The sequence below is a fragment of the Culex quinquefasciatus genome, chromosome 1 (assembly GCF_015732765.1).
Source record: "Culex quinquefasciatus strain JHB chromosome 1, VPISU_Cqui_1.0_pri_paternal, whole genome shotgun sequence".
Taxonomy (NCBI): domain Eukaryota; kingdom Metazoa; phylum Arthropoda; class Insecta; order Diptera; family Culicidae; genus Culex; species Culex quinquefasciatus.
In genome coordinates this window covers 60963721-60984357 of record NC_051861.1, presented here as the reverse complement: position 1 = coordinate 60984357, position 20637 = coordinate 60963721, and the positions used below count along the sequence as shown (strand labels likewise).

The 20637-nt window shown below is 29.2% G+C and overlaps 1 long non-coding RNA gene across 1 annotated transcript; it reads right to left on the bottom strand.

The window, feature by feature from the left end:
• Positions 1–20011: 20011 nt before the first annotated feature.
• On the bottom strand, positions 20012–20387 carry LOC119765072. Its single transcript, XR_005276485.1, has 2 exons — positions 20234–20387; positions 20012–20169 (listed from the first exon to the last, which is right to left on the bottom strand). It is a non-coding gene; the product is annotated as an uncharacterized LOC119765072 (long non-coding RNA).
• Positions 20388–20637: the final 250 nt, after the last annotated feature.

The window sequence follows — 20637 nt, the reverse complement described above, 5'->3', positions numbered from 1 at the left end:
TCCCATATATTCTACTGGATTGGTGATAATCGATCAATAGCCGAGATTGGCATTTTTTTAGGGTATTTGTGATTTTGCATCTCATTCTTCCCTATGCAAGTTGGGGCACTAGATGAATTTTTTTGATTTTGTGTAGGTGAAGTCGAACACAATTCTTTTTAGGTACCTACATTTCCCATTTCCCCACGGCCCATCTTTTTAACCCAACCAAACTTGACCTTCAGGAGGGTAATGAGATCTGTGTGGCACTCTCGCGATATTCATGTGAAAATTCAGCTTCAGCAGTCTGAAACCGACCAACAGGTGGCAGCACTTTTCCGAATGAGCTTTTCAAAACTACAACTTTTTTTTGTAACGATCGTTAGGGTAACCGAGTATCTTTACAATTTTAGAAATTTTAGAAATTTTAGAAATTTTAGAAATTTTAGAAATTTTAGAAATTTTAGAAATTTTAGAAATTTTAGAAATTTTAGAAATTTTAGAAATTTTAGAAATTTTAGAAATTTTAGAAATTTTAGAAATTTTAGAAATTTTAGAAATTTTAGAAATTTTAGAAATTTTAGAAATTTTAGAAATTTTAGAAATTTTAGAAATTTTAGAAATTTTAGAAATTTTAGAAATTTTAGAAATTTTAGAAATTTAAGAAATTTTAGAAATTTTAGAAATTTTAGAAATTTTAGAAATTTTAGAAATTTTAGAAATTTTAGAAATTTTAGAAATTTTAGAAATTTTAGAAATTTTAGAAATTTTAGAAATTTTAGAAATTTTAGAAATTTTAGAAATTTTAGAAATTTTAGAAATTTTAGAAATTTTAGAAATTTTAGAAATTTTAGAAATTTTAGAAATTTTAGAAATTTTAGAAATTTTAGAAATTTTAGAAATTTTAGAAATTTTAGAAATTTTAGAAATTTTAGAAATTTTAGAAATTTTAGAAATTTTAGAAATTTTAGAAATTTTAGAAATTTTAGAAATTTTAGAAATTTTAGAAATTTTAGAAATTTTAGAAATTTTAGAAATTTTAGAAATTTTAGAAATTTTAAAAATTTAGAAATTTTAGAAATTTTAGAAATTTTAGAAATTTTAGAAATTTTAGAAATTTTAGAAATTTTAGAAATTTTAGAAATTTTAGAAATTTTAGAAATTTTAGAAATTTTAGAAATTTTAGAAATTTTAGAAATTTTAGAAATTTTAGAAATTTTAGAAATTTTAGAAATTTTAGAAATTTTAGAAATTTTAGAAATTTTAGAAATTTTAGAAATTTTAGAAATTTTAGAAATTTTAGAAATTTTAGAAATTTTAGAAATTTTAGAAATTTTAGAAATTTTAGAAATTTTAGAAATTTTAGAAATTTTAGAAATTTTAGAAATTTTAGAAATTTTAGAAATTTTAAAATTTTTAAAATTTTTAGAAATTTTAAAAATTTTAGAAATTTTAGAAATTTTAGAAATTTTAGAAATTTTAGAAATTTTAGAAATTTTAGAAATTTTAGAAATTTTAGAAATTTTAGAAATTTTAGAAATTTTAGAAATTTTAGAAATTTTAGAAATTTTAGAAATTTTAGAAATTTTAGAAATTTTAGAAATTTTAGAAATTTTAGAAATTTTAGAAATTTTAGAAATTTTAGAAATTTTAGAAATTTTAGAAATTTTAGAAATTTTAGAAATTTTAGAAATTTTAGAAATTTTAGAAATTTTAGAAATTTTAGAAATTTTAGAAATTTTAGAAATTTTAGAAATTTTAGAAATTTTAGAAATTTTAGAAATTTTAGAAATTTTAGAAATTTTAGAAATTTTAGAAATTTTAGAAATTTTAGAAATTTTAGAAATTTTAGAAATTTTAGAAATTTTAGAAATTTTAGAAATTTTAGAAATTTTAGAAATTTTAGAAATTTTAGAAATTTTAGAAATTTTAGAAATTTTAGAAATTTTAGAAATTTTAGAAATTTTAGAAATTTTAGAAATTTTAGAAATTTTAGAAATTTTAGAAATTTTAGAAATTTTAGAAATTTTAGAAATTTTAGAAATTTTAGAAATTTTAGAAATTTTAGAAATTTTAGAAATTTTAGAAATTTTAGAAATTTTAGAAATTTTAGAAATTTTAGAAATTTTAGAAATTTTAGAAATTTTAGAAATTTTAGAAATTTTAGAAATTTTAGAAATTTTAGAAATTTTAGAAATTTTAGAAATTTTAGAAATTTTAGAAATTTTAGAAATTTTAGAAATTTTAGAAATTTTAGAAATTTTAGAAATTTTAGAAATTTTAGAAATTTTAGAAATTTTAGAAATTTTAGAAATTTTAGAAATTTTAGAAATTTTAGAAATTTTAGAAATTTTAGAAATTTTAGAAATTTTAGAAATTTTAGAAATTTTAGAAATTTTAGAAATTTTAGAAATTTTAGAAATTTTAGAAATTTTAGAAATTTTAGAAATTTTAGAAATTTTAGAAATTTTAGAAATTTTAGAAATTTTAGAAATTTTAGAAATTTTAGAAATTTTAGAAATTTTAGAAATTTTAGAAATTTTAGAAATTTTAGAAATTTTAGAAATTTTAGAAATTTTAGAAATTTTAGAAATTTTAGAAATTTTAAAAATTTTAGAAATTTTAGAAATTTTAGAAATTTTAGAAATTTTAGAAATTTTAGAAATTTTAGAAATTTTAGAAATTTTAGAAATTTTAGAAATTTTAGAAATTTTAGAAATTTTAGAAATTTTAGAAATTTTAGAAATTTTAGAAATTTTAGAAATTTTAGAAATTTTAGAAATTTTAGAAATTTTAGAAATTTTAGAAATTTTAGAAATTTTAGAAATTTTAGAAATTTTAGAAATTTTAGAAATTTTAGAAATTTTAGAAATTTTAGAAATTTTAGAAATTTTAGAAATTTTAGAAATTTTAGAAATTTTAGAAATTTTAGAAATTTTAGAAATTTTAGAAATTTTAGAAATTTTAGAAATTTTAGAAATTTTAGAAATTTTAGAAATTTTAGAAATTTTAGAAATTTTAGAAATTTTAGAAATTTTAGAAATTTTAGAAATTTTAGAAATTTTAGAAATTTTAGAAATTTTAGAAATTTTAGAAATTTTAGAAATTTTAGAAATTTTAGAAATTTTAGAAATTTTAGAAATTTTAGAAATTTTAGAAATTTTAGAAATTTTAGAAATTTTAGAAATTTTAGAAATTTTAGAAATTTTAGAAATTTTAGAAATTTTAGAAATTTTAGAAATTTTAGAAATTTTAGAAATTTTAGAAATTTTAGAAATTTTAGAAATTTTAGAAATTTTAGAAATTTTAGAAATTTTAGAAATTTTAGAAATTTTAGAAATTTTAGAAATTTTAGAAATTTTAGAAATTTTAGAAATTTTAGAAATTTTAGAAATTTTAGAAATTTTAGAAATTTTAGAAATTTTAGAAATTTTAGAAATTTTAGAAATTTTAGAAATTTTAGAAATTTTAGAAATTTTAGAAATTTTAGAAATTTTAGAAATTTTAGAAATTTTAGAAATTTTAGAAATTTTAGAAATTTTAGAAATTTTAGAAATTTTAGAAATTTTAGAAATTTTAGAAATTTTAGAAATTTTAGAAATTTTATTTTAGAAATTTTAGAAATTTTAGAAATTTTAGAAATTTTAGAAATTTTAGAAATTTTAGAAATTTTAGAAATTTTAGAAATTTTAGAAATTTTAGAAATTTTAGAAATTTTAGAAATTTTAGAAATTTTAGAAATTTTAGAAATTTTAGAAATTTTAGAAATTTTAGAAATTTTAGAAATTTTAGAAATTTTAGAAATTTTAGAAATTTTAGAAATTTTAGAAATTTTAGAAATTTTAGAAATTTTAGAAATTTTAGAAATTTTAGAAATTTTAGAAATTTTAGAAATTTTAGAAATTTTAGAAATTTTAGAAATTTTAGAAATTTTAGAAATTTTAGAAATTTTAGAAATTTTAGAAATTTTAGAAATTTTAGAAATTTTAGAAATTTTAGAAATTTTAGAAATTTTAGAAATTTTAGAAATTTTAGAAATTTTAGAAATTTTAGAAATTTTAGAAATTTTAGAAATTTTAGAAATTTTAGAAATTTTAGAAATTTTAGAAATTTTAGAAATTTTAGAAATTTTAGAAATTTTAGAAATTTTAGAAATTTTAGAAATTTTAGAAATTTTAGAAATTTTAGAAATTTTAGAAATTTTAGAAATTTTAGAAATTTTAGAAATTTTAGAAATTTTAGAAATTTTAGAAATTTTAGAAATTTTAGAAATTTTAGAAATTTTAGAAATTTTAGAAATTTTAGAAATTTTAGAAATTTTAGAAATTTTAGAAATTTTAGAAATTTTAGAAATTTTAGAAATTTTAGAAATTTTAGAAATTTTAGAAATTTTAGAAATTTTAGAAATTTTAGAAATTTTAGAAATTTTAGAAATTTTAGAAATTTTAGAAATTTAAGAAATTTTAGAAATTTTAGAAATTTTAGAAATTTTAGAAATTTTAGAAATTTTAGAAATTTTAGAAATTTTAGAAATTTTAGAAATTTTAGAAATTTTAGAAATTTTAGAAATTTTAGGAATTAAAGAAATTTAAGAAATTTAAGAAATTTAAGAAATTTAAGAAGTTTAAAAAATTTAAGAAGTTTAAGAAATTTAAAAAAAAAAGAAATTTAAGAAATTTAAGAAATTTAAGACATTTAAGAAATTTAAGACATTTAAGAAATTTAAGAAATTTAAGAAATTTAAGAAATTTAAGAAATTTAAGAAATTTAAGAAATTTAAGAAATTTAAGAAATTTAAGAAATTTAAGAAATTTAAGAAATTTAAGAAATTTAAAAAATTAAAGAGAGATCACCTCCGTGTACGCACGAGAGCAAGCAGCAGTCAAGTGCTCTGTGCTCTATCGTTTTTTCGAAATTTTTCGCCGTAGTTGATTGTGATTACCCGCGAGTTTGCTTCTCCAGCATGCCAAAGGCCGGTCGTGGCCGTGGCAGTTCGAGTGCGGCCTCGAAAAACCCGCGAAGTTCGTCTACCGGCCGTGTGCAAAAAGGTAAACAAACAAACGCCGTGTCGGCCGCCATCGCGCAGGGGAGCGTGAGCGCAGATGGAATCGACAAAAAGTATCTACATCCCGGATACGTTCCGAGATCACCAGTGCGAACCCGTTCCGGTACTTCCGGTGCCACGACCAGTGCTGAGCGACGACGAAGAAAACAACAACACCGACGGTAGCAGCACTACCGACGACGACGACGATGACGGGCGTGCACGGAAGAAAGTGTCGACGCCAAAAAAGAACAATTCTTCAAAGGAACGTAGACCACCTCCAATTTTTGTTTTGGACACGTTGGCGGACGATGTTGACGAGTTGCTGGAAGGCCTCGGATATTGTCTGAAAATCGGTAAGTCGTCAGTGCAAGTTTTTACATTTGACGAAAAGAACTTCGACCTGGTTGTGGAGAAATTGAAGCGTCAAAACTTCAAGTTTTACATTCGACCCCGTGCAGAAGACTGCCGTTAAGGTCGTTTTGCAGGGGTACCAAGACCGCCCGATCTCCGATCTCAAGAAGGACCTCTCGGGTGCTGGAATAACGCCGCGTGACATAAAAGTGCTCTCGCGGAAGACTACAGTCACAGGTACACACACACTGTACCTGTTGTACTTCGACCGCGGCACCGTCAAAATTCAAGACCTGCGGCGAACTAAGGCGTTGGACGGGTTTTGGGTAAACTGGCGGTTCTACTCAAAGAACCCGTCGGACGCAGCACAATGCCACCGTTGCCAGAAATTCGGCCACGGCTCGCGGAACTGCAACCTCCCGCCCCGCTGTGTGAAGTGCGGTGAATCACACCTCTCTGAGGCGTGTGCACTGCCATGCAAAGCGGACTTGGGGGACAAGGCAGAGCAACGAAGGCGCGCATCAAGTGCGCCAACTGCGGAGGTAACCATACCAGCAACTACCGTGGATGCAGCGCACGGAAAAATTACCTCGAGGAGCAGGAAAAGAGGAAGAAGAAAGCAGCAGCGTCCCACCCTCCTCAGCGAAGTACGAGCGAAACCGTGCCGGCAGCTGGTCATCGTACGGTTCCAGCGGACAACTCAGCGTTCCCTCCTGGATGGGGGCGATCGTTCGCCAGCGTGGTCGCTGCCGGCAGTGGCAATACGGCCCAGCAAGAAGTTACCGGAGAAGATCTCTTTACCCTGCCAGAGTTCTTTGCTCTCGCAGGGGAGATGATGACGCGGTTTCGGACCTGCCGTAACAAGGCGGAGCAATTCCTGGCCCTTGGGGAGCTGATGATCAAGCACATCTATAAAGGATAAAAAACTGTGATCTAGTTTTAAGCTTTTTCTATTTCTATCCCCTTTCCCTTGCAGTTTTAGTAAGTTTTTTTTTTATTTTTTTCTTACTCTTGGTGACACCTTTATTTACAAGCAATAACTGTTCCAAAATGGTAATTATGATGTAACACACAGTTGTCACACACAGCCGTCCTCCTGCAAAACAAAACCCTGAAATCCGTCCACCGGTGAACGGATTCCTCTTCTGAATTTCTGAATTTCTGAATTTCTGAATTTCTGAATTTCTGGATTTCTGAATTTCTGAATTTCTGGATTTCTGAATTTCTGAATTTCTGAATTTCTGAATTTCTGAATTTCTGAATTTCTGAATTTCGGAATTTCGGAATTTCGGAATTTCGGAATTTCTGAATTTCTGAATTTCTGAATTTCTGACTTTCTGAATTTCTGAATTTCTGAATTTCTGAATTTCTGAATTTGTCAATTTTCTCAATATCAATTGGCTCCATCTATCAATTATTTTTCAGTCCCTTCAAATAGCATACTTTGATTTTTCGATCTATAATTAGATACTTCCCGTTCTCGCCGGTCTTATTTTGGTCTATTTTGTCGTGCTCTACTAAATGCTGCCAAACATTATTAATATTAATATTATTTTGTGCTATCCGGAAATAAATTTTGAATGGTTCTAAATTAAAGTTCCCTGCATTTGTCTAAAATTTTTATCTTTGGTTTTTCCGTGCACGTGTTGCTTTGTGTTGACGTTTCCCAAGCGTTTCTCTCCCATTTTCTACCGTTCCTTCTTGAAACGCTTGCGGGCAAAATGGCGGTCTGCCCGTTATTTAGGTTTGAGTTATAGCTAAGTCATAACGCCATCCAAGAGCATCGTAAAATTTCGATGCTCGTGCTTACGATGTCGTTGCATGATCCATGAAAATCCAGCCTAAGAGTAAAGAGAAGTTTATATTTTCCTTAAAATTATTAAGTGTTTAAGCGAAATTCGAGGTCATAACAGCAATTCCCCACGAAAACAGCATGATTCGAAAAAAAAGTTCTCCGATCGAGCTCAACATTTTTCTGGGGGATCCTTGGCCGAAATAATTAGACTCGTATTTTTTGTTTGGCCATTAGGTGACCTACGCCGTGTTAGGGTGGTTCGAAAAATGGCAATTTCCGTCGATTTTCGCAAAAACCACCTTTTTCAAAAAATCATATCTCCGCGCCATTTCATCCGATGTTAGCTGTCCTAGACGCAAAAGAAAGGTTATTAGTTTGGCTATTTGGGAAAAATAGTAAGTAGTTTCAAAAATCTAGCTTAACATTTGAAAAGGTTGTATGAAAACAAAACATGCTGTTTTGGAGGTCTCGGGACCAAAGAGCCTATGTCTGAAAATATTTTTTTGCAATTCCGTCGTGAAATTACGTACTTTTCCTGTCATTCTTGAACGACGAAATAGCCTACTTTTCTGTACCAAAAATAACAGAATCGAATAGCAACACTTTTCAAAATAAATGCTGAAAAGTTCTACTTTTCAGCACTGAAATGGGTGCTGAAAAGTTGAACTTTTCAGCACTTGTTTCGAAAAGTAACACTTTTCAACATTTTTTTTTATTTAAACGATTTATTGACAAAATATATGAAAATTTGACTTAAAATTTCACTCAATGGGTGTTTTTCGGAATTGCAAAAAATGTTGTATGGAACTCGTTGCAAAACTTGATTTTTTCAGCACTCTTCGTATTTATCCAACTCGGTGAACCTCGTTGGATAAATGTACGACTCGTTCTGAAAAAATCTTCTTTTTGCAACTTGTTGCATAAACTACTATTATCGGATTCCTCGGAAAATTTCACATAACATATCAAAAAATGGTGAAGTTATGTTCTCGATACTCTGAGATACGATTTTTTGAAAATAAAAACTGGGTTTTTCGACGCGCCACGCGCAAAAATGGGAAAATGACGAAAACGGCAAAATTTTTTTCACTAAAACTGCGATAATTTTAAAATTTCAACATGTTAGGGTACCAAAATTTTCGTAATTGAAAGACGCAACTTTTGGTACCATAACATCAAACCTTTTCAAATGTTAAGCTAGATTTTTGAAACTACATACTATTTTTCCCAAACAGCCAAACTAATCATCTTTCTTTTGCGTCTAAGACAGATAAAATCGGATGAAATGGCGCGGAGATATGATTTTTTGAAAAAAGTGGTTTTTGCAAAAATCGATGAAAATTGCCATTTTTCGAACCACCCTAACAAGGCGTAGGTCACCCTAATGGCCAAACAAACAAAATACGGGTCTAATTATTTCGGCCAAGGATCCCCCAGAAAAATTTTGAGCTCGATCGGAGAACTTTTTTTTTCGAATCATGCTGTTTTCGTAGGGAATTGCTGATAAATGTTTTAACGCATACTTGGAATTTTGATTTTAAACTCTTAGAGCATCATTACCGGTGCGTTGCGGAAATTATTGCTATTTTATTAACCCGTAACGCATCTATTTTAGTTTAGTCACCCGGTCCCACACCGGTCGTTGCTAAAATGGGTTAGCAATTTACTACCCGGCAACCTTACCGGTGGTTGCTGTATGGCAGTTTCATGAAAATGATTCGAAATCATTGTTTGAAGAAAACATAAAAGCTTTCACCATTTTAAATTATATTTTTTTATTGATACAAAAAAACATACTACAAAAACAGAAGGCGCCTTCCAGAACCACTTTGGATGCTTATTGGCCAAATGGCCAGTTAACATGGAAACGGATACCAGAAAAATGGCCAACTTGATTATTTTTATGAAACCTTGTCATGTTGGATATTAAACTTTATGGAATTGAAAGATATGTAAATCTACGGTCATGCCCATGATTGCTGACCCATTCTGGCCAATCTGGAACCGGTTACAGGTGGCCCCTTGGGGACACTTCCGGAATATGAGAGAAACCCTGTAATCCGACATATCAAACTTCATGAAATTGAAAGATATGTCAATCTACGGTCATGCCGTTGTTCACTGACCCATTCTGGCCAATCTGGAACAGGTTACCGGTGGCCCCTTGGGGACACTTCCGGAATATGAGAGAAATCCTATCATCCGACATATCAAACTTCATGAAATAGATAGTTATGTCAATCTACGGTCATGCCGTTGTTCACTGATCCATTCTGGCCATTCTGGAACCGGTTACCGGTGGCCTCTTGGGGACACTTCCAGAATATGAGAGAAATCCTATCATCCGACATATCAAACTTCATGAAATTGAAAGATACCCATTTTGAATGATCATGTAAAATGGCCCGTTGACCACTTGTAAAGTGATTTTATGCTTTTTCAAAATTATGGTTTATTTTAAGCTTTTATATGCTAATCTTTTTATTTTTGCTAATAAAAAACTTATGATTTATCAATATTTTGATCCCCACTTTAGGATACAAATAATATGTTCAAAATATTGTATAATTAAAACAATTTCACACGTTTCAATGTGAGTGAAACTAAACTCGTGAGTCGTCAAAACTTTCATCAAACATTTTTAGAAATATCAAAAGACGTTCAAGTTTGCCTTAGGTAGAATTCTGTAATAGATGCAAAAAAGTTTTCTTTATTAATTTGCAAGTCACCCTCAATCTTACATTGCACTTCATTAGGGATTCGAACTCATTACAGTTAGATAACGAATCTGATTGACTATCAACTGATTCAGGCAGACAAAATGTGGAAGTCGGAGGATCAAGTTTGCAGCAAATATTTTACAAAGCTTTCGTCGATCAACCCACCCTCCACCATTATTTAAAAATTGACTCGAAAACCAGGAGCAAAAATATATTTTCAAACAACTTAAAAAAATTAAGAGCATTCAGCTGAAATTAATTAAATATGCATTCCTTTGCATTTAAAATCATTTGAGCATGTTTGGGTTTATTAAAAATAATTTGAATTTTAGTGAATTTTCGATGAAATAAATAAATGTTGTTTCGCTTTTTTTGAAAATAATGTTTGCAGGTTAACTATACGGAAGCATTTTCCAAAAAATCATTGAAATGTTGAAATTCTGGATCTCAACGATTTTTCATTAGCCACACTTAACTTATAGAAGAATTCTAGATTACATTTTCAAAACAACCTATCCCTCATGGGTCCTATGCAGATAGAACCTTTTGAAAATTTAATCTAGAATTGTTCAACATGTAATGTCACCACCATTTTCGAAATATAAAAACAAAACTTTTTTTTTTGAAGATGCAAGTACATTCAGCTAAGAACACTTTTTTTAAATACCAGAAACTACAATACCAAAGAAACTCGTTATTTTGTGGTTCCTATTATTTTGAAAAGATTTTTTTGAATAACAGAAATGTCTGATTATTTACATTAAAATAACGTAATTTATTTTTTAACAACATTTTTTGTAAATTTGGCCCGCAAGCTCATTTGAGCTTCAAATTTGGCCCGGCCTTCAAAAACTTTGAGCACCCTGATGTCATGCCGCTGTTCGCAGACCCATCCTGGCCATTCTGGAACCAGTTACCGGTGGCCTCTTGGGGACACTTCCGGAATATGAGAGAAATCCTATCATCCGACATATCAAACTTCATGAAATTGAAAACTACCTTAATCTACAGTTATGCAATTGATCGCTGACCGTTGCACTATGGTACATTGGGTGGCCAAGTTTAAAAAAGCGACCTTCTCCAAATATTTTTGGTATTTTTTCTCGAAAGTAAACATTCTAACTGAGAAAATCCAAATTTTCAAAGCTCTAAGTTTGTTTATTACACAGATACGCAAGCTGAAAGTCAATAAATGGGGTAAAAAACTAGCGTTTTTCGTAAAAAAGGCTGATTGTTTAATTTTAACATAGCTCAGCCATTTTAAATATTTTATTAGGACAATTATACATCGTTGGAAAGGTAATGAGATAAGCTTTAAAACTATTAATAGATAACATGTTGTTTCCAAACCAAAAACTGAAATTTCATCGAATAACTGGAGCATTTTGTTGACAACACTTATTTTTTTGTGTTTGTTAATCGAGTACTTTTTTTTGCTAACCGATGCTAAACATGAAACTAAGATCATTTAAAAGATTGGATCATAATCTAACATTGCTGAAATTTCCAGCCTGCGATTTTTTGCGTTTTCGGAGATATGTCATTTGAGCATGAGCATGAGCATGAGCATGGTTGACTGCCAATGAGCTGCTACTCCGTTATTGACGGATCAGCTGAAGTTACACAATGAACCAACAGATGAGTAGTGGGAGCTAATCATCCTCACTGTATAACCCCTGAAGATCTCTGCTTTAAGTCAATACCGGCGCCCCCCCAAGGAGATGCAGTTCAACAAAGGTAGGAATGTTAGTCCGATAGTTGAAGTTGCAGACTCATCAGACACAGAGTTTGTCGTTCTATCGAGAAATTAAAAGTGAGAGTGTGTGCAACATGGAGTTAAACTTTCTGTGCAGTTGCTGTGAAGGTTCCCATGGCACTTCGAAAAGTTTAACTCCATGTTGCACGCACACACTCTCACTTTTAATTTCTCGATACCTGTTGACACCGCATGAGACCGTTGAATCCACAGCATCTCCTTCAAGCATCACGGGAAGTGGGGGAATTGTGTTAGAAGGGGAAGGAAAGGGAAGGTTAGGATTCATCTTGGTAGATGATATGACCAGAATGCGAACTGTGAACCATAATCGTTGCCTTCTGCGCTACGACGCTATGAGAAGGACTTATCATTCGCGTATTTTTTACTTCTTACCGCCGGCGTGCCATCCGAGCAACGATGCTTTGGGATGGGCTTTCAAAACGAAATGAAATTTGAATTAACGCATTATTCGGTAACGTACAATTTAAAATAGATCCGTCGTCGTGCCATCCGAGCCACGATGCTAAGGGAAGGGCTTTCAAAACAAAATGAAATTTTTAGCAACGTAATATTCGTTATCATGTAAACCTGAAATAGTGCTGATATACCGAACTGTTTCAATCGATTTAATGAAATTCTTCGCGCATGACTTCTTTGCAACAAACTTCACCAGGAATTTACCCAGTCCGGACCGCGAACAACCGGCTCAACAACAGAAAGAAAATATATACACAACGACGCGAAGCCTTCTATCAATAAATTCAAGAATCTTCTAGCACTTTCTCGCGGATTCTCGATTCTTCAACCGATCTCTCCACGAACACCACGCGACTGAGGGCCAAACTCCCAAGGCCACCACGAGACACTTTTTTCAATGAACTCTAGATTCTTCTACCCTTTCTCGCGGATTCTCACGCGTCGATTCTTCAACCGATCTCTCCCACGAACACCACGCGACTGAGGGCCAAACTCCCAAGGCCACGACGAGACACTTTTTTCAATGAACTCTAGAATCTTCTAGCACTTTCTAGCGTATTCTCACGCGTCGATTATTCAACCGATCTCTCCCACGAACACCACGCGACTGAGGGCCAAACTCCCAAGGCCACGACGCGACGCAATTTTTCAATGAATTTCAGAATCTTCTAGCACTTTCTCGCGGATTCTCACGCGTCGATTCTTCAACCGATCTCTCCCACGAACACCACGCGACTCCGTTTTCGGAGATATGTCATTTTGAACATTTACGTTTTATCAAAATTTGCTTCAATCTACATATGCGCCCGTTTATTTCACTTGCTTTGCTACCTACTTCGTAAGCATCGTCGCTTCAAAAATCAATACCTGGTTTCAAGAAGTTCGTAATGACTTTATTGGAATTTTCTGTTGCCTACATTTAAAATTGAGTACCTTAGTCAAAATAAGGTATTCGTACCGAAGTTTCTCAAGCGAAACTGGAGAATCTCAGTTTGATACCGAAAAAAGTATTCAGCTAAATATTGACTTAGCATGATGAATTTCTGCGATCAATCCACATTTAAGTTCTATGTTGGTTAGTACAAAACATCATAAAAAGTACCTTTGACATATCCTGAAGCCGTCAGAAACTCTATAATCAAATGCATTTTCATGGACAAGAACATTAGGATTAGTAAGAATATGTTTTGTACATTATCGTTTTACTTCATAATTAATATTTTGAATAAAATTAATTTTTCTATTATTTGATTTAACAATTAAAATTTTCGCAATTTATGCCCGTAAGGGTGGGGGGGTCTCAAGTTATATGGCATGGACTCACAAAAAGAAACACACAGCAGTAAATAATAAATATTTGACTTAAAATGATTTATTACGCTTAACAAAATTTTGTTGGAGGAGAAGGGGGGGGGGGGTTAAAGAAAGAGGAGGGAGGGGTTGTGTCCTTAAAGTGGGGATGTATTAGCTTATCCATAATTTAATAATATAAACCTGCATTACAATATATACGCAATTCTGTTGCACTTGCAAATGTATGAAAAGACTATTTATTAGAAACAATCAACTATTGAAAAACATGAAAAGTCATAAAAATTTACGTATATCATTTCAATACCATACAATCACCCAAATTTGTATGAAAAAACATTTAAAAAGCAAAAAAATAATTTGGTCGCCTGTTTGTATGGAGATGGCCCAATGGTGCGTTGGTTGAAATATCTATGAGTTTGATGAGTTTGATACATCGGATGATAGGGTTTCTCTCATATTCTGGAAGTGTCCCCAAGAGGCCACCGGGAACTAGTTCCAGAATTGCCAGAATGAATAAGCGTACAATGGCATGACCGTAGATTGACACATCAGAAGTGTAGCCAGAATTTTGGGCCGGGGGGGGGGGGGGGGGGCTTGAACATGATATTTTCTTCTTTTTTCTTCTTCTTCCCTCTCTCCCATTTTTCTTCCAAAAACTTTCAGGGGGGGGGGGGTTTGCCCGAAGCCCACCCCCTTAGCCAAAGGGGCCACTGGTAACCGGTTCAGGATTGGCCAAGATTGGTCAACGATCAACGTCATGACCAAAGATTGGCATATCTATCAATTTCATGAAGTTTGATATGTCGGATAATGGGGTTTCTCTCATAATCCGAGAGTGTCCCCTAGGGGCCACCGGTAACCTGTTCCAGATTGGCAAAAATGGGTCACATCGGCGAACATCGGCAAGACCGTAGATTGACAAATCTTTCAATTTCATGAAGTTTGATATGTCGGATGGTAGGGTTACTTTCATATTCCAGAAGTGTATCCAAGGGGCCACCGGTAACCGGTTACAGAATGGCCAGAATGGGTCAACGAACAACGGCATGACCGTAAATTAACATATCTTTCAATTTCATAAAGTTTGATATGTCGATGTTTATTTACATATCAATCAATTTCATGAAGTTTGATATGTAAGATGATAGGGTTTCTCTCATATTAAGGAAGTATCCCCAAGGGGCCACCGGGAACCGGTTCCAAAATGGCCAGAATGGGTCAGCGAACAACGGCAAGACCGTACATTGACATATCTATCAATTTCATGAAGTTTGACATGTCGGATGATAGGATTTCTCTCATATTCTGGAAGTGTCCCCAAGAGGCCACCGGTAACCTGTTCCAGATTGGCCAGAATGGGTCAGCGAACAACGGCATGACCGTAAATTAACATATCTTTTAATTTCATAAAGTTTGATATGTCGATGTTTATTTACATATCTATCAATTTCATGTAGTTTGATATGTATGATGAAAGGGTTTCTCTCATATTAAGGAAGTATCCCCAAGGGGCCACCGGGAACCGGTTCCAAAATGGCCAGAATGGGTCAGCGAACAACGGCAAGACCGTACATTGACATATCTATCAATTTCATGAAGTTTGACATGTCGGATGATAGGATTTCTCTCATATTCCGGAAGTGTCCCCAAGGGGCCACCGGCAACCGGTTCCAGATTGGCCAGGATGGCTCAGCTAATAACGGCATTACCAAAGATGGACATATCTTTCAATTTCATGGAGTTTGAAGTGCAACATGATGGGTTTTCACCAAAAAAAGTCAAGTTGGCCGTTCATCGGGTACCCGGGAACCGGTTCCAGGATACCCGGAAGTGGCCACTAACACTCCAGAGTGGTTCTGGCAATCGTGTATTGTATTTTTAGTAAGTTTTATGGATCAATTTCAACCATTGTGAGAGTATTTGTATCATATATATGTGTAAAACATTAAAACATGAACTTTTCGGATGTTCCGGAACCGGTAGGTCACCTGGCCCTGATATTAATATTTGTGGTCAAAGTACAGGTAAATACCTGTCTAATGCAACCCGGAGCATCCTGATTGGCTGAAATTTACCGGAGATACAGGTCGTCAAAGTTGGGGTCTCAAAAAGGTCTTTTTTTTCGGTTGTAGCCGATTCCCGTGGCCACCGGTGTCCAAATGTTTTTGCCGGCTCTGACTATCGGAAGTCCAAACAGCATCCTCCCTCTTGCACAGGGAACTCGTTCCGGATGGTAACGAAACCAGCAAACACCATCCGGAAGGAGTTCCCTGCGCATGAGATGATGCTGCCGGATTTTGCTGCCAGCTCCGTGACCATCCGGAAGGAGTTCCCCTGCGCTAGAGAAAGGATGCTGTTTGGCCTTCCGAGTATTCAGAAAACTGGGAAAACCATTCTCATGAACAGTCAATCCTTCAGTATCCGGTTCCGTGGCCAGTAAACCCGGAATCCAGGCCATTTTTCACGATACTTACCGGATTTTCTATTGCCGCAATCCAACTCCTTTTAATTTTTGCGCGGTTTGGTCACTTCGACCGACAAAAGACGAAAAAAAACACATAAACAACATTCGAACATAAAAACTGAACAAACTTTGTTTTGAACTTTGACAGTTCCAAGTTTTAGTTGCGTTGCTAGCGCGTTGCTAGATTTGGTAACTCGCTCCCAACCGACGCGTTACGTTTTAGTTTAGCAACCCATTTAGCAACGACCGGTGTGGGAGCAAACCCTGACTGAAAAGTCCATCGGACGTCCGTCGTTTGTCGTCCGTGCAATTGTACGACGTCACACGACAATGTCGTGCGACATTCGCACGAATGTCATACGTTTTTGCACCAAAATGTCGTATTTGTCGTGCGATCGATCATCGAAATTGTTCGACATTGTCGTACGACATTCGACCGACGTCGCACGGTTTTGTTATTTAGGTTGTCGTGCCTTTGTCGTGTGCTTTTTCAGGTTTTTAGGTTATGTTGAAGTTAAAAATAGATATTTGTTTATTTTTAATTTGTTTTATTTTTAATGTAATTTGCACTTTTCCCGGAGTAAAAATCAATTAATTCATTATACTTGTTGTGTCGCGGATCTTCACGTACATCTTGGTGTCGTCTTCCGGTTGGTCTTCCAGTTCTCCTCGTTGCTCGGCAGGAATTCGTCAGTCATCTTCTCGAGCGCCGTTGCGAGTCGCTTCTTCCGATGCAGGCGGGGCAGCATCTTGGTCAAGATGGACTGTTGCTCCTCGCTGCTGCCGCAGATGCTGATCAAAGTTGACTTGAAACGGTCCTGGTGCTGCCCCACTGTTTTATGTCCGATGGACTGATGGCCACTGAAGTAACGGATAACGTGGGTTTGCGCACTTTGCAAGACTTTCGGCAGGATCAGATAGGAATATTTTCGAATGTCTGAAATAAGATAGGGTGATTCCGTTTAACCATTCATATTTAGAGGTTTTTGCTTACAGGAAAATACAAGATTTTAAAATTACAAGGTAAAAATACCCAATTTTATTTAAGATTAATCGAATAAAAGATTCTAGAAATAAGTATTTTTAAATCATAGAATTTTAGAATGCTGAAGATTTCAAATATTTTAATTGTATAAATTTAGAAATATGCAGCCATTTAAAAAATAATTTGACGATTTTATAATTTAACAATTTCATAATTTATCAATTCAATAAATTAACAACTTGACAAATCAAGAATTAAATTAATCAAAAATTTCATAATTAATATTGTTACTAATTTTTATTTATTTTATAATTTCTTAATTATACAATACAAAAAATTTATTATTTGAAAATTCAAGAATTTCATAATTTAGGAATTTCAAAGTAAACATTATTTTAAATTTCAAGAATTTGATAATTTAAAAATTTTATAATTTTATGATTTTATAAATTTAAAATGTTATAATTATAAAATCATTAAATTATAAAATTCCACAATTTTAAAATTATTAAATTACAAAAATTTTAAAATTATTCAATTACAAAAATTATAAATTTTTAAATTACAAGAAAATTAAATTTTATAATTTTATAATTTTATGATTTTATAATTTTATAATTTCATAATTTTATAATATTATAATTTTATAATTTTATAATTTTATAATTTTATAATTTTATAATTTTATAATTTTATAATTTTATAATTTTATAATTTTATAATTTTATAATTTTATAATTTTATAATTTTATAATTTTATAATTTTATAATTTTATAATTTTATAATTTTATAATTTTATAATTTTATAATTTTATAATTTTATAATTTTATAATTTTATAATTTTATAATTTTATAATTTTATAATTTTATAATTTTATAATTTTATAATTTTATAATTTTATAATTTTATAAATTTATAATTTTATAATTTTATAATTTTATAATTTTATAATTTTATAATTTTATAATTTTATAATTTTATAATTTTATAATTTTATAATTTTATAATTTTATAATTTTATTATTTTATAATTTTATAATTTTATAATTTTATAATTTTATAATTTTATAATTTTATAATTTTATAATTTTATAATTTTATAATTTTATAATTTTATAATTTTATAATTTTATAATTTTATAATTTTATAATTTTATAATTTTATAATTTTATAATTTTATAATTTTATAATTTTATAATTTTATAATTTTATAATTTTATAATTTTATAATTTTATAATTTTATAATTTTATAATTTTATAGTTTTATAATTTTATAATTTTATAATTTTATAATTTTATAATTTTATGATTTTATAATTTTATAGTTTTATAATTTTATAATTTTATAATTTCATAATTTTATAATTTTATAATTTTATAATTTTATAATTTTATAATTTTATAATTTTATAATTTTATAATTTTATAATTTTATAATTTTATAATTTTATAATTTTATAATTTTATAATTTTATAATTTTATAATTTTATAATTTTATAATTTTATAATTTTATAATTTTATAATTTTATAATTTTATAATTTTATAATTTTATAATTTTATAATTTTATAATTTTATAATTTTATAATTTTATAATTTTATAATTTTATAATTTTATAATTTTATAATTTTATAATTTTATAATTTTATAATTTTATAATTTTATAATTTTATAATTTTATAATTTTATAATTTTATAATTTTATAATTTTATAATTTTATAATTTTATAATTTTATAATTTTATAATTTTATAATTTTATAATTTTATAATTTTATAATTTTATAATTTTATAATTTTATAATTTTATAATTTTATAATTTTATAATTTTATAATTTTATAATTTTATAATTTTATAATTTTATAATTTTATAATTTTATAATTTTATAATTTTATAATTTTATAATTTTATAATTTTATAATTTTATAATTTTATAATTTTATAATTTTATAATTTTATAATTTTATAATTTTATAATTTTATAATTTTATAATTTTATAATTTTATAATTTTATAATTTTATAATTTTATAATTTTATAATTTTATAATTTTATAATTTTATAATTTTATAATTTTATAATTTTATAATTTTATAATTTTATAATTTTATAATTTTATAATTTTATAATTTTATAATTTTATAATTTTATAATTTTATAATTTTATAATTTTATAATTTTATAATTTTATAATTTTATAATTTTATAATTTTATAATTTTATAATTTTATAATTTTATAATTTTATAATTTTATAATTTTATAATTTTATAATTTTATAATTTTATAATTTTATAATTTTATAATTTTATAATTTTATAATTTTATAATTTTATAATTTTATAATTTTATAATTTTATAATTTTATAATTTTATAATTTTATAATTTTATAATTTTATAATTTTATAATTTTATAATTTTATAATTTTATAATTTTATAATTTTATAATTTTATAATTTTATAATTTTATAATTTTATAATTTTATAATTTTATAATTTTATAATTTTATAATTTTATAATTTTATAATTTTATAATTTTATAATTTTATAATTTTATAATTTTATAATTTTATAATTTTATAATTTTATAATTTTATAATTTTGTAATTAATAAATTTTATAATTCAGAAATTTTGAAAAAATAATTAAAAACAGCAGAAGTCTTAAAATTTTAAAACGTGTAAGAAATTTTTTTTTGGATTTTATATTTTTTAAATCATAGATTTTTTAAGATTTTATAAATTCAAGAAATTAAAATTTTTTTTTAAAAAAACTTCAATTTGATTTATGTTAATTTTTTTCAGATATTTTTTTTTTATTTTTGAATTTTGTTATTTTTGAATTATATTTTTTGTAGTTTTTTTTTTGGAATTTTTGAGCTTATGAATTTATAAATATTTTTTTTAATTCTGAATGTCTGTTTTTTTATTATTTCAAAACTCACCATTGATAATAACTTCTGGCGAATCAGAAACGCCACCGGGAGCGTATTATTCCGTCCTCCTCCGCCTTTTCATTCACCCAGAACAGTGAACAACTCTCTGGGAATTGGAAGTTCCGTTTCCTTATTTATGTTCCCTTGACCAGAACTTGGTATTTAATCCTTTTTCTCTTTGGGAATGCACCGCAACCTCCCGTGGAAAATAAAACATCCGCTTCCTCGACCGCAGATTGGTTCCTTCCCATCCCGTCTTCCGGCATGGCCGCCGGGTTATCTCTATTTCCCATCCTCCTTCGCCTCCACCACCACGATAACCGAAATCAGGAAACCTGGAACAAATGACACTATGATTCGGCCGCTGAATCTTTCCAGCAGAAAAATAACACAACTCACCTATCAACCGGCCAAAATCCTTGCGAAGCTCAACAGCAATCATGTTCAAACAAGTCCAACTGAAGAGAACTGTCAAACTCTTGCGTCGACGAAAATCGTGACGTCAAATTGAAGGAAAATCGATAGAAAAAACAATGTCGGGCATGTCGAGTGTTTGTCGTACGTTTGTCGTTTTTTCGACCAATCGATATCGAAACGGTAAAATCAAAACCGTGCGACAACTCGTACGACGTGCGACATTTTTCAAACAGGGAAGTTACTAACACGCGTTACAAAACGCTAAAACCGGCCTAATACTCACGCTGGTAAGGTTGCTCTTACAGCGATGCCGAGTAAACATTATTTATTTATTTATCTGTTTTATTTAAATGTATGAGTGACCGATTCAAAAAGTATAATTAGTT